This window comes from Sciurus vulgaris, assembly GCF_902686455.1.
Source record: "Sciurus vulgaris genome assembly, chromosome: 16".
Lineage (NCBI taxonomy): Eukaryota > Metazoa > Chordata > Mammalia > Rodentia > Sciuridae > Sciurus > Sciurus vulgaris.
The window spans coordinates 69,059,445-69,071,946 of NC_136477.1; the positions used below are offsets into that span (position 1 = coordinate 69,059,445).

The 12,502-nt window shown below is 40.7% G+C and overlaps 1 pseudogene across 1 annotated transcript; it reads right to left on the reverse strand.

Annotated features, from left to right (window-relative positions):
• Window positions 1–10,359: 10,359 nt before the first annotated feature.
• Window positions 10,360–11,487, reverse strand: LOC306647297 (atypical chemokine receptor 3-like; annotated as a pseudogene). Its single transcript has one exon. The product of its transcript is annotated as an atypical chemokine receptor 3-like (transcript).
• Between the last annotated feature and the right edge of the window lie 1,015 nt (window positions 11,488–12,502).

The following is a 12,502-nucleotide window of genomic DNA, read 5'->3' on the forward strand; positions in this document are numbered from 1 at the left end:
TACTTCTGCTTTAATATCAGTGTGGGCAGGGCATTTTTCTCTATGCATTTGTATTTAGTCCCTAAGCTAAATTTATTTATTTACCACTATGGATTGACCCAATATCACTTTAGTCATTGAACTACATACCCCATCCTTTCCATTTTTTATTTTGAGACAAGTTCTCCCTAAGTTTCTGAGACTGGTCTTGAAATTATAATTTTCCCACTGCAGCCTCGCAAGTCCCTGTGATCATAGGCATGCTCCACCACACCTGGCAATATGTATTTTAAATGAACTTCATGTGGGAGGTCTACAATTTGGCCTTTTTTAGTTGTCTGATCGTGCATGTTACTTACTTCATCTATTAGAACACTTAGCATATTAATGTGATTTTTCAAAATTTCTTATGATAATTGAACCTCCCTATCAGAACATCTTTTGTTCTGATATCTACCTTGTCACTTCAAAATGTGCTTTCTTTGCCAATTAGATTGCTTTTAAATTTTTCTCCTAGACCAAAATGACACACCAGGTAACAGAAACTGTTATATATGTGCATTTCCTAGTGTGGTTTGTGGTATGGTGTTAGGGGAGGGCAGGCTGTTCTGGCATTTGTGCTACTATGATAAATAAAATGGCATAAACAGGGGGATTCATAAACATGTACACATATTACTCACAGTTCTGGAGTTTTGTAAGACCAAGACGGAAAGCCAGCAGATTTGGTGTGCTGTGGGGTCTCTTTTACAAATAGCCTCTGTTATGTTTACACAGGGTTGAGGGCAGATTCACTTCCTGGGAATTGTTTGCAATGGTATGATTCACATCCACTAGGGCTTCATCTGCTGACCTAAACACGTCCTGGAACACACAACTCTTAATGCTGTAGCACTTGGTATTAGAATTCAATATATCAGTTTCTGAGGGATACCTTCAAAGTTTTATGGAGCTGTCCTACAGTTCCATGAGTGGTCACCATCCTGCTAGTGAGCCTGCATCTATGTACTGTCAATTTCACAAATGTGACTCACATTTTTCTTCTCTCATAGGAGAAACAGCAGGGCTGGAGTGGCACAGAGTTGGATACTCCTTTTCCCAAGTCAGCTACACTCACCTGACACACACCAGTTCACACTGCCATTAAGATCATTTCCGATCCTGAAGTCTGGCCTTAATCAGAGGAGTTCACTGTCATATCTCAAAAGAGCTTGCCCTTTCCTTCCCCTGCAATAAATCTGAGGAGAGTTTCCACCAGTATTTACTCTGGATGCCTTACTGAGTTCCTGGTGGTCATTATTGCAATACTGGTGGGGCCCTAGAGATGGTCCATCTGCAGACTTTAACCCCTGGTGCTATCCACACTGAGCTGTTATCAATTCATATGCTCAGCTCTCATGACCCCAATCTTCATTTCAGTACTGGGGACTGAACTTTGGAGCCTGTACCACTGAGCCAACTCCCAGCACATTTTATATTTTATTTTGAGAAGTCTTGCTAAGTGTCTGTTTTAGTCAGCTTTTTCATTGCCATGACTAAATGATCTGACCAGCACAATTATATAGGAGGAAATGTTTATTTGAGGGCTAATGGTTTCAGAGGTGTTAGTCCACAGATGCTGGCTCAGGGCCCAAGGTGAGGCAGAACATCATGGTGGAAGAGTGTGACAAAGGGAAGAAACTTGCATCATGAGGAAGCAGACTCCACTCTCCAGATACAAAATATACACCCCACAGCCACACCCCAATTCCCACCCCCTCCAGCCATACCCTACCACAGCAATTAATCCCATCAGGGATGAATTCACTGATTGGGTTAAGACTCTCACAACCCAATAATTTCTCCCATGAACCTTCCTGCATTACCTCACATGTGAGCTTTTGGGGGATACCCACATTCAAGCCATAACAGTGTCCCAGGCAGCCCTCAAACTACCAATGCACCTACCTCAACCTTCTGTGTAGCTGGGATCATAGTCCTAGACCTCCAGATCTGGCTGTCATTCCCTTTCTGAGGACAGTACATTGCCATGTCCCACCTCATTTACAGATCCAGGAAATGTAGTCGATTTCTCACTGTTCAGGTTTTTATTTCTGTAGTGTCAGAGTCATGAATTCCAAGCTCCTTACATAAAGAACAGGAAACCCAGGAAGTTTTTGAAATCACTTTATAATGTCTTCATGAATAAAGTTTTTTTCCTCTATAGAATAATGGACATGTTCAGTTAGTAAACATCAAAATATTTATTTATTTATGAAGTAAACTCAGAAAATTCTTTCTTAGTCTTTGCAATCTATTTTTCTTTCTCTATCAGCAAATATCAGTGTTTTCTAAGATTCTTTACTCTTTCTTTTTTCCTCTTCAATCTTTTATGTTCTATTCAAATAATTTTATTGATTCTTATCATTTAGGAATATTTGAAATTCTCTTTCTTTTCAAATCTTTTATCTTTAGCTTAAATCTCTCTCTGGAACACTAGCATCATAAATACAATTGGTAGTTGGACATCCCTCATACCATATCTCAGATAATACAAATAGAATGTGTTTTTCTGTGTTTCCATCATAGTCTTCCATTTTAAAAATTTCACTTTAAATTTGCAATACCTGCCTAGCAGCAATCATGTAGGTGACAAAATTTTTTTTGAATTTTTAGAAATGTATTTGTTCTTTCTAGATATATATGTGATAGGAATGGATTTTGACATATTATACATACATGGAATAATTACAACTTATTCCATTGAGGATTCCATTATTGTGGCTGTACATGATGTGGAGTTACATTGGTCATCTATTTATGTATGAGGATAGAAAAGACATGTCCAGTTTATTCTATTGTCTTTCCTATTCCCATCCTCCCTACATTCCCTTTAATCCAACTTGTCTAATCCAATTAATTTATATTCTTCCCTTCCCTTGTTATGGGTTAGCATCCACATATTAGAGAGAACAATTGACCTTTGGTATTTTGAGATTGGCTTAATTTCTCTAAGTATGATGTTCTCCTCTTCCATCCATTTACTGGCAAATGCTATGATTTCATTCTTCTCTACAGCTGAGTAATATACCATTGTGTATATACCACATTTTCTTTATCCATTCATATGTTGTAGGGAACCTCGATTGGTTCCATAACTTGGCTATTATGAACTGAGCTGCTATAAACATAAGTCGCTATATCACTGTAGTATTCTTATTTTAAATCATTTGGGTATATACCCAGGAGTGGGATAACTGGGTCAAATGCTGTTTCATTTCCACATTTTTAAAGAAATCTCCATACTGCTTTCTAGAGTGGTTGTACCAATTTGCCCTCCCACTAGCAATATATGAATGAACCTTTTTCCCCACTTTCACCAACATTTGCTCTTACTTGTATTCTCGATAATTGCCATTTGATTGGAGTGAGATAGACTCTCAGTGTACTTTTGATTTGCATTTCACTAATTGCTGGAGATGTTGAGCACATTTTCATATATTTCGACCACTTTTTTTGTGTGTTCAGTTTTTGAGTTCTTTTTATATCCTGGAGATTAATGCTCTAGCTGAAGTGCCAGTGTCAAAAATTGACCCCCATTCTGTAGGTTCTCTGTTCATGTTCTTGATTGTTTCCTTTGCTTTTTAGTTTGATACCATCACACTTATTGATTCTTGATTTTTACTTGCATTTTATGAGACTTATTGAGGAAGTTGGTTCCTAAGTCAACATGCTGGTGAGTTGAGTCTAAACTTTCTTCTAGTAGAGGTGCAGGGTCTGGGATGTGAGGTCTCTGGTCTAATGTCCACGTTCTTGATTCACTTTGAGTTGCATTTTGTGCAGGGTGAGAAATAGAGTTTCAGTTTCATTCTACTACATATGGATTTCCAGTTTTCCCAGTACCATTTGTTGAATAGATTATCTTTTCTCCAATGTATGTTTATGGTGCTTTTGTCTAGTATGAGATAACTATATTTATGGAAATATGTCTCTATGTCTTCTACTCTGCTCCATTGGTTTTCATGTCTATTTTTGTACCAATACTATGCTGTTTTTATTACCATAGTTCTTTAGTATAATTTAAGTTCTCCCTCCTGCTTCACTTTTCTTGCTAAAAATTGCTTTGGCTATTCTGGACCTCCCATTTTTCCAAATGAATTTTGAGTGCCTTTTTCTATTTCTATGAAGAATGTCATTGAAGTTTTAATACAAATTTTAATAAATATGTATAACATTTGGTAGAATGGCCAATTGAACCATAATAATTCTGATTATTCAAAAAATGAGAGATCTTTCCATCTTTTAAGATCTCCTTCAATAGCTTCCTTTAGTGTTCTTTAGTTTTTATTATAGATGTTTTCACCTCTTTTGTTAGATTGATTTTGAAGTATTTTAATATTTGAGGCTATTTGTGGGATAGTATTTTAATATTTGAGGCTATTTATGAGATAGTTTCCTGATTTCTTTTCAGCTGTTGTATCATTAATGTCTAGGAATGCCACTGATTTATGGGCATTAATTTTATATTCTGCTACTTTGCTGAATAATAGAAGTTTTCTGGTGGAGATTTTTTGGGTCTTCTAAATACAGAATAATGTCTTCCATAAACAGGGATAGTTTGAGCTCTTCTTTTCCTATTCTTATCCTTTTAATTTCTTCCAACTGTCTAAGTACTCTGGCTAAAGTTTCAAGGATAATGTTGAATAGGAATGGTGAAAGAGGACATCCCGGTCTTGTTCCAATTTTTAGAAGGAATATTTTCAATTTTTCTCTATTTTGCATTCAAAAAATGCAAAATTTTGGCCTTGGGTTTAGCATATATAGCTTTTAAAACATTGAAGTGTATTTCTACTTTCCCTCGTTTTTCTAGTGTTTGAGCATAAATTGATGCTGTATTTTGGCAAAGTCTTTTTATACATCTGCTGAGATAATCATGTGATTCTGGTCTTTTAGTCTATTGAAGTAATGTGTTACAGTTATTGAATTCTGTGTATTGAATCAGCCTTGCATCCCTTGAATGAAACCCACTTGATCATAGTGCACTATTTTTAATAGGTATTTCATCTGTTGTGCCAGAATTTTATTAAGATTATTTGTATCTATGTTCATTAGGGATGTTGGTCTGACGTTTTCTTTTCTTGATGTGTCTTTGTCTAGTTTTAGTATCAAAATCATACTAATTTCATAGATGGAGTTCAGTAGGATTCTCTCCTTTTTTAAGAAATAGTTTGAAAAGGATTGATGTAAGTTCTCTTTGAAGGTCTTGTATAACTAGACTAAGAAGTTATGTGTTTCTGGGCTTTTCTTTGTCAGTAGGCTTTGGAAGGCAACTTCAATTTCATTGCTTGAAATTGATCTGCTTAAATTTCTTTTGATCCCCTGACCTAAGTTGGGTAGGTCATATGTCTCTAGAAATGTGTCAATATCTTCATGATTTTTTATTTTATTGGATTATAGATTTTCAAAGTAATTTCTGATTATCATTTTTATTTCAGTGGTATTCATCACGCTATTTCATTTTTCATCACCAATTACAGTAATTTGAGATTTCTCTTTCTCTTCATTAGCCTGGTTAAGTGTGTCTCAATTTTATTTATTTTTTCAAAGAACCAAATTTTGTTTCATTAATTTTTTGAAAATTTTTTTCAATTTTATTAATTTAGCTCTGATTTTAAATATTTTCTGCCTTCTGCTACTTTTGGTACTGATATGATTTTTTTTCCCTAGGGCTTTGAGATGCAAAGTTAGGGTAACCTGAAAATTAAATTTCTCTTTTTACCCTCTTCTCAGAAAATTTATACCAAGTTCTGTTCCTCTGTTTCTCCTTCCTTCTTTTCTTCCTTCCTCTCTTCCTTCCTATCTGCCTTTTCTCTATTGTTTTATTATTCTGTATCTTATTGATTTGTGCCTAATCACATTTACCCTCTGTCACTCTATCTTCTCCCCTATGACCCTTTCTTAAGAACTGAGCCTTGCATTTTCTAAGAGATCACTTTTAAAGTGCAAATCTGGTCATGTAACTTGGTCATTCTTAATGAACCAAATTATTTACATGTAATGGTTTGGGAAGTTGCAGTGTTCAAGTGAAGGCAGACAGAGGTCATACTTAGATTTGTGGGAAGGATATCTGGGGATGTTGTAAACATGCTTTTAATCTATATATAATTAAAATAATAGGAGAATGAAATTGTTGGGTTTTGATATTAGGTCAAATGTAAAAGTATAAATGCCTCATAATCAGTGTCTCCCCTACTTCATTGCTTACACTAGAGCTGAGCATGCTAGGGATCCAGTTGTACCCATTGGGAACTGGATTCTATTCATGTTCTGCCAAAGACTCCAGATCAGAGACATCTACAGCTATGGAAACCCACGGGAGCACCATGCTGAAAGGAGCAAAATTTGTAAGTAGACACCTGGAGGTGCCCTGTGTTGCACCAGGTACCCAGCCTTTCCCTGTGCCCTCCTTGGTACATCTAGGCTAAAAATGGTATGGGCTCATGCCCAAAACTGAAATTTTGGAGCAATCAGCCTGTTTCTGAGCATTCTTGTCTTGATTTTGCCACTCTGGGGATTGAACCCTGGGATGCTCTATCAATAAGCTAAATCCTCACCCCTTTTGATTTTTGAATTTGAGACAGTGTCTACCTAAGTTGTCCAAGGTAGACTGGAATCTAGGATCCTCCTGCTTCCACATCCTGAGTATTGGGGACTACAGGCATCCACCACTGCACTTGGGTTACTATACACTGTTAAGTAAGAAATAGAAAGTAGACATCAAAGTCATGTCCTGTGATCCATGGTCATTAGCACAATTAAAAACCATAGGCTTTCTGACTGCACCAGGGTCTAGGAACCATCCTGGTCCTAGTGAAATGGATTTGGGATCAAGTCTAAAATAAATAGCCAGGAAAGGCATTCATTGGTCACATAGCTAGGGAACTGGTAATTTTTCACTGACACTTCAGGATCTGCATGAAATTCAAATTCTCATTATAGTGCAGCACGTAACACAACCAACATTTTGAACCACAACCCACAGAGTGGGATGGTGGGGAGAAGTGATCACGTCATAGGGCCCTGCAAAAGGGAATGAAAAGATGGGCTTCAAAATCTTTTTCTGTGAACGGTTGACAAGAAACCAGCCCTGCATGGCTTGCTGAAGCTGGCCCTTTCAATCACACCACTGCCACCTCCATATATGCCTGTTTCCCACCACACAGTGTGTTGCTGTGCCAACATATATTCTCTCATCCAAGCAGATTTAATGTCATCACCATGAAGACTTTCTCTTTGCCTTTTCTTGTGAAATTGTTAAAAGGAAGATTCTGATCTATCTAGGATAATATTTTAATCAGTTCATTCCGGAAATATCTATGGGAATTCAGATGTTCCCATTCTGCTGCTTCTGGAGGTGGTGACAAATGTCTAAAGAAGACTTCTCTTTGCTCCAGAAATGCTGTGACTGGCAGCCATTCCAAATCCCACATGGAAGGGCCCAAGTGCATAAGCATATGAAAAGCTCACAGGAACATAGTTGTGAAAATAGAAAACCCCCAAAATTGGGCCTCACTCTTCATATTCCATACATGTAACTATATCCTCCTTCATTCAGCATCCCGCTCTGTGGCCATAACTCTCAGAGTTGGAGAAGCATGCCCCTGGGAAATGCAGGCCAGTGTCCTGTGCATGGTGATACAGCAATAACCAAGACCTGCTAAGAGACAAGGACCAGCTGGGGCATGAGCACGTAGAGGAATAAGGCACCTCAACACTGACAACCTAGTCAGAGAGCTTGTGAGTGAAGCATTGGAAGAGCAGAGGAATGTCCAAGTAAAGCTGGACCAAGTTTTAAGTAAACCTGTGTTATTCTATGCCAGTTTCCATGCACATGCCTTTATCTATTCAGTTGACTATGTTGCTTGGTAAGCATGCTGTCTTGTTCTCTACAATGACCTCCTATGAAGTGAAGAAGTGATTTTAAGGGCAAGTAGGCTGAGATTCATGGGGGAAGTGTTGCCAACATCACTGGCCAGGACAAAACTACCATTAGTCGATAAGGTCATTGTCTGGGAGGGACTTTGACAACACCTGGGCACCCCAGGAATGTATTCAGGAGGAACCTTGGAGCCTCAGCTTCTTCTGTTCTCTCCCTCATGCTGTGGGACTCCAGCTAACAGGTAAGGCAGACAAGTGTGTGGGTCTCAGGCCAGTGTTTTCATTGTGCCCAAGAGGACTTTGATGACATGAATTCCATGCATTAAAATGTATATAAAATATGTGCTCATGGAAAGCATATACACGTGCTTACTCAATCTTTAAAGTGCATTTGGGAGGTTTCAAATTTCATTTTAACACTGAAAATATTTAATTGCAGAGGCCCCAGAAAGAACAGGGATAATGGACAGAGTGGCTGACAGGATGGCACCCAGTCAGGGAGGAAGATTTAATTTGCTTCTTGCTAGCTCAGCATTCATGTGGTGTTGTCCCACTATTATGCTGTTTGGACCAAGGCAGGAGTGCACACACCTGTGGGCTTTGGTTTGTTAGGCAAATTGGAGCCAGGGAAACACTGCCATGGCCTCAGAACTCAGGCTGTGCAGCCTGGGCAGGAATTAGGTTCCTTCCTTCACGTGGCGCCATCTTCAGCCCCAGGGACCCCTTGGCTGAGTGGGTGAGAACAAGTGCACAGTCACTAGCCCTGGCTCTCAAGAGGACCCTCCTTGGTGCTGGCCCACAGATGACTTCACCCATGCTGGGGTGGGAAGGGCCCTTCTCTGACCCCCACCTGGAAGTCAGGTCTGCAGAAGCCTGAAGTTTCTGTGGCTCTGTATGGAGTTCAGCCATTCTGAGTTCTCTTCTGAACAATGGTCACAATGCAGGCTTCTGTGGCCATGCACAAGCCAGAAATCTGCTCATTGTGTGGCCTCAAGAGCAGTCAATAGTCTTCTCTTAGCCAGATTCACTTTCTGCAGTTTCAGTTACTCGAAGCCAAAAAGTCCTAAATGAAAAATTCTAGAAATACATAATTCCTGTTTTAAATGAGTTTTATTACAGAATATTGTTAAAATTATTCCACTTTATTCTCAGTAATTGTTCATCTCTGTGTCTAATTTACAAATTAAACCTTACCATAATTGTATATGTCTTCGAGTAAACATAGTAAACATACAAAGTACACACACAGGGTTGGCTGCCTCCATGTCTTGGGGTCTTGGGACGCACCTGGGGTACACGACAGGGAACCACTGTAATTAACTGGTCTACAGTAGACAGAAAATATGCACAGGAAGTGTTAGTCAGTGGTCTCTTCAGAAAGGAAAAATAGCACTTGTACCTCCAACCCTCAGCAGAGACTGTGAGGGGCTGTGATGGGTGGCCCTGGGAGCCCAGGAGTCCTGGCAGACCCAGGCCACACATTTCCTGCACTGCTTCTGCCTCCACAGACACCTCGCTGCACACTGCCCATCAACTCCCTCCCCAACTCACCACCACCTGAAAATCTTCTAAGAAACACTCAGTGTGCTTGAATGTTATGACTTTATGCCACTCATCTACACTAACCACCTGAGTTTTACTTTATGGTGGTTCTCTCTTCAAATGTTTATTCAGCTGGCCTGTGTATGCCATGTACATCCACATATCCACGTATTGTCATCATGAATGCTGTCTCAATGCCAAGTATGCTTTCGTAAATGAGATGTGAATGCACTTTTAGGAAACAAAGTTCTTTATTAAAAAATAACTTACAAATTAAGAGAACTCTGTTCATTTTGTGCACAGGTTTTCAGACTGGTACAGTCTTTTGTTTAAAATGTAACGCTGTGATAATATTAGTGTACCAGACTGCATTACACAGTAGTTTTTATCTATATCCTGTGCTTGTACAACACACCACAAAGATATAAAACTTGTAAATAAAACTTTTCAGCCATGACAGGCATATATATGTACTTTTTATTTATAGATATAATTTTAATCAGCTAACAATTAATGTTATCCTTAGTCAAAACTGAATACTACCATCTGAGTATGTTAGCATTACACCTCCCGTAGGATATTTAAAATATATTTAACTTCCAAATACATTTATAAGGTATGCCAGTAGTGAGAAAATACAGACTTAAAAGTTGAATACAATCACCATATAAAAATTTCAGGAAGTGCCGAATGTTCTATTGTACAGGCAAGCCTGTCTTGAAGCTGGCTTTGACACACAGTGCTGGCTGCATAGCACAGCTCTGCCTTTGCAAAACTGTCAGAATGCACAGCCCGGTAACAGCTGCAGTGGCTGTTATGTAAGGAGAGGAGGATGCACAATATCACACATTCTCTTCATGTCATTTGGGCATTCATCCCAAATCTCCCTTGCTCTCCTCTGGAAACCATGTGGCCCCAGGCCATGTTCACAAACTCCCTGTCCCTGGTCACTGCAGAGCGAGTCATTTGGTTTTCTCCTCCAGTGCCAAGCACTCTGTCTCTGACACTCTGGAGGTGTCAATGACCTTGCTGAGTCCCATTTTGGCAGAGTAGTTGAAGACAAAGGCCTTCATCAGCTTGTACCTATAGCTGCGGTTGATGAAGCTGTAGAGCATGGGATTGACAGAGCAGTGCACCAGTGACAAGCACTGTATGGCATGCAGTGCTGTGAAGAGTGCATTCTCCAGCTGGCAGGTTAAGGGGAGGTAGTGCAGGATAGAGAAGATATCCAGCAGCACCACCATGTGGTAGGGGAGCCAGCACATCAGGAAGACCACCATGTAGGAAAAGATGATCTTATGGCTACTGTGCTTCTCCTGGTCACCTGACACCAAGATGGCTCTGGTGAGCATTAGGTAGAAGATAGCTATGATGGAGAAGGGGACGGCAAAGCCCAAGACAACAGAGACCAGCTCCATGCCGATTAGCTACTCCTTGATGCTGTGCTCAGGGTAGAAGGACCAGCAGTAGGTCTCATTGTTGGAAGCAGATGTGACAGTCTTCAGGTAGTAGGTGTTGGGCACAGACACACAGAAGGCTAGCAGCCACACCAGGACACACAGGATGCAGTGCACCATCTTCTTCCTGTGGCTGGAGGTGCTCATGAAGTAGGTGATGGAGAGGTAGCAGTCCACGCTCATGCAGGGGAGGAAGAAGATGCTGCCAAAGAGGTTGATGGAGAAGATGAGGTGTGTGACCTTGCAGGTGAGCTCACCCATGGGCCACTGGTTGTGCTGCACCAGGCTGACCACCCAGACTGGGACGGTGAGGACCACCCACAGGTCCGCAATGGAAACATTTAAGATGTAGCAGTGGGTGGTGTAGCTGTGGTCTTTGCCTGGATGTTCACCCAGACCACCACAGAGTTGGCGATCATGCCGATCAAAAGATGAAAATGTAGATGAAGGAAAGCACATAGAACAGGAAGCTCTTGTGGGGCATGAAGGGGCACTTCACCGTGTCCACCAGGATGCAGTCACTGCTGTTACACAGCCAGCTGAAGTCAGTGAGGTTCCCTGGCTCCATGTAGTTAAAGAGATTCAGATCCATGGTGGGCAGGAGCAAGAATGACTTACAGTGAGCCAGAGACATGTCAGAAACACTCAGTAGGGAAACTCAACTTCCAGTCAGAACACTTTTCCAGGATCCTGATAAGGCCCCGTTGTTTTGCCTAAGTTTCTGAGGTGTCCTCCAAAAAGAAAGTAGAAAAGAAAGCAAACCCATGAGAATGGTGTCATACAAAATAAACACCCAAAGACTCATCCACACAGTACCCAAAGACAGAAATTGCATTTGTTTTCTATATTTTCATGACTGTGTTCTCAAGATACCCTCAGCCTGGCTGTGCCCAGGGTATGAAATCAACATGGTACAGGGCCAAACAAACATCAGGCTTCTGAGCCTGGCCATAGCAATGTTGATGGCCTGCTCCTTCTCAGCTGGGGACAGGATCTATTATCTAGGTCCCCCAAGAATGGCAGGGTTGGTCTGCCACTGGCATGCTGAATTACAAGTATCCTGCTCTGGTGTCTGGATGAAAGCATTTCAAATCCTCAACCCAATTTGCATTTACAACATGACTTAGTGCTTATTACCTTTCTCCAAAACTCACGTGCAAACCTATATCTTTGGTCTCTTAGTGTCAGCCATGAGGACACTTGGAGCTTGGTCAGCATGTGTGCAATGTCCTGCAGCCTAAACACACCACAAAACCACAGACTCAGGTGGCTGAGAAATGTCTGTTGAGGGCACCATCCAGTCGCCTCAGGCCCTGACCTGCACCTAGTTTTCCATTCTTTAATTTGTTCAACTGCTGCATGAGTGTGTGCCAAGACCTAAAGCACAGAGGTCACCTCCTGCAGTCTTTCTGAAGAGCTGATATCTACCAGCTTCTCCCTGCTAACCCAGCTCCATGGTCAGCACTTCACAGCCAGTAAGGGCTTGGTCATAGGTAGCCCCACTTCTGGAGTGACTTCACAGATATGGTGAGAGCTTCCAGGAGCTGTCCTCTAGTGTTTTTCTGTTTCTTATCAGCCCTGAAGTTCCACCAAGCTGTGGTTCTGGG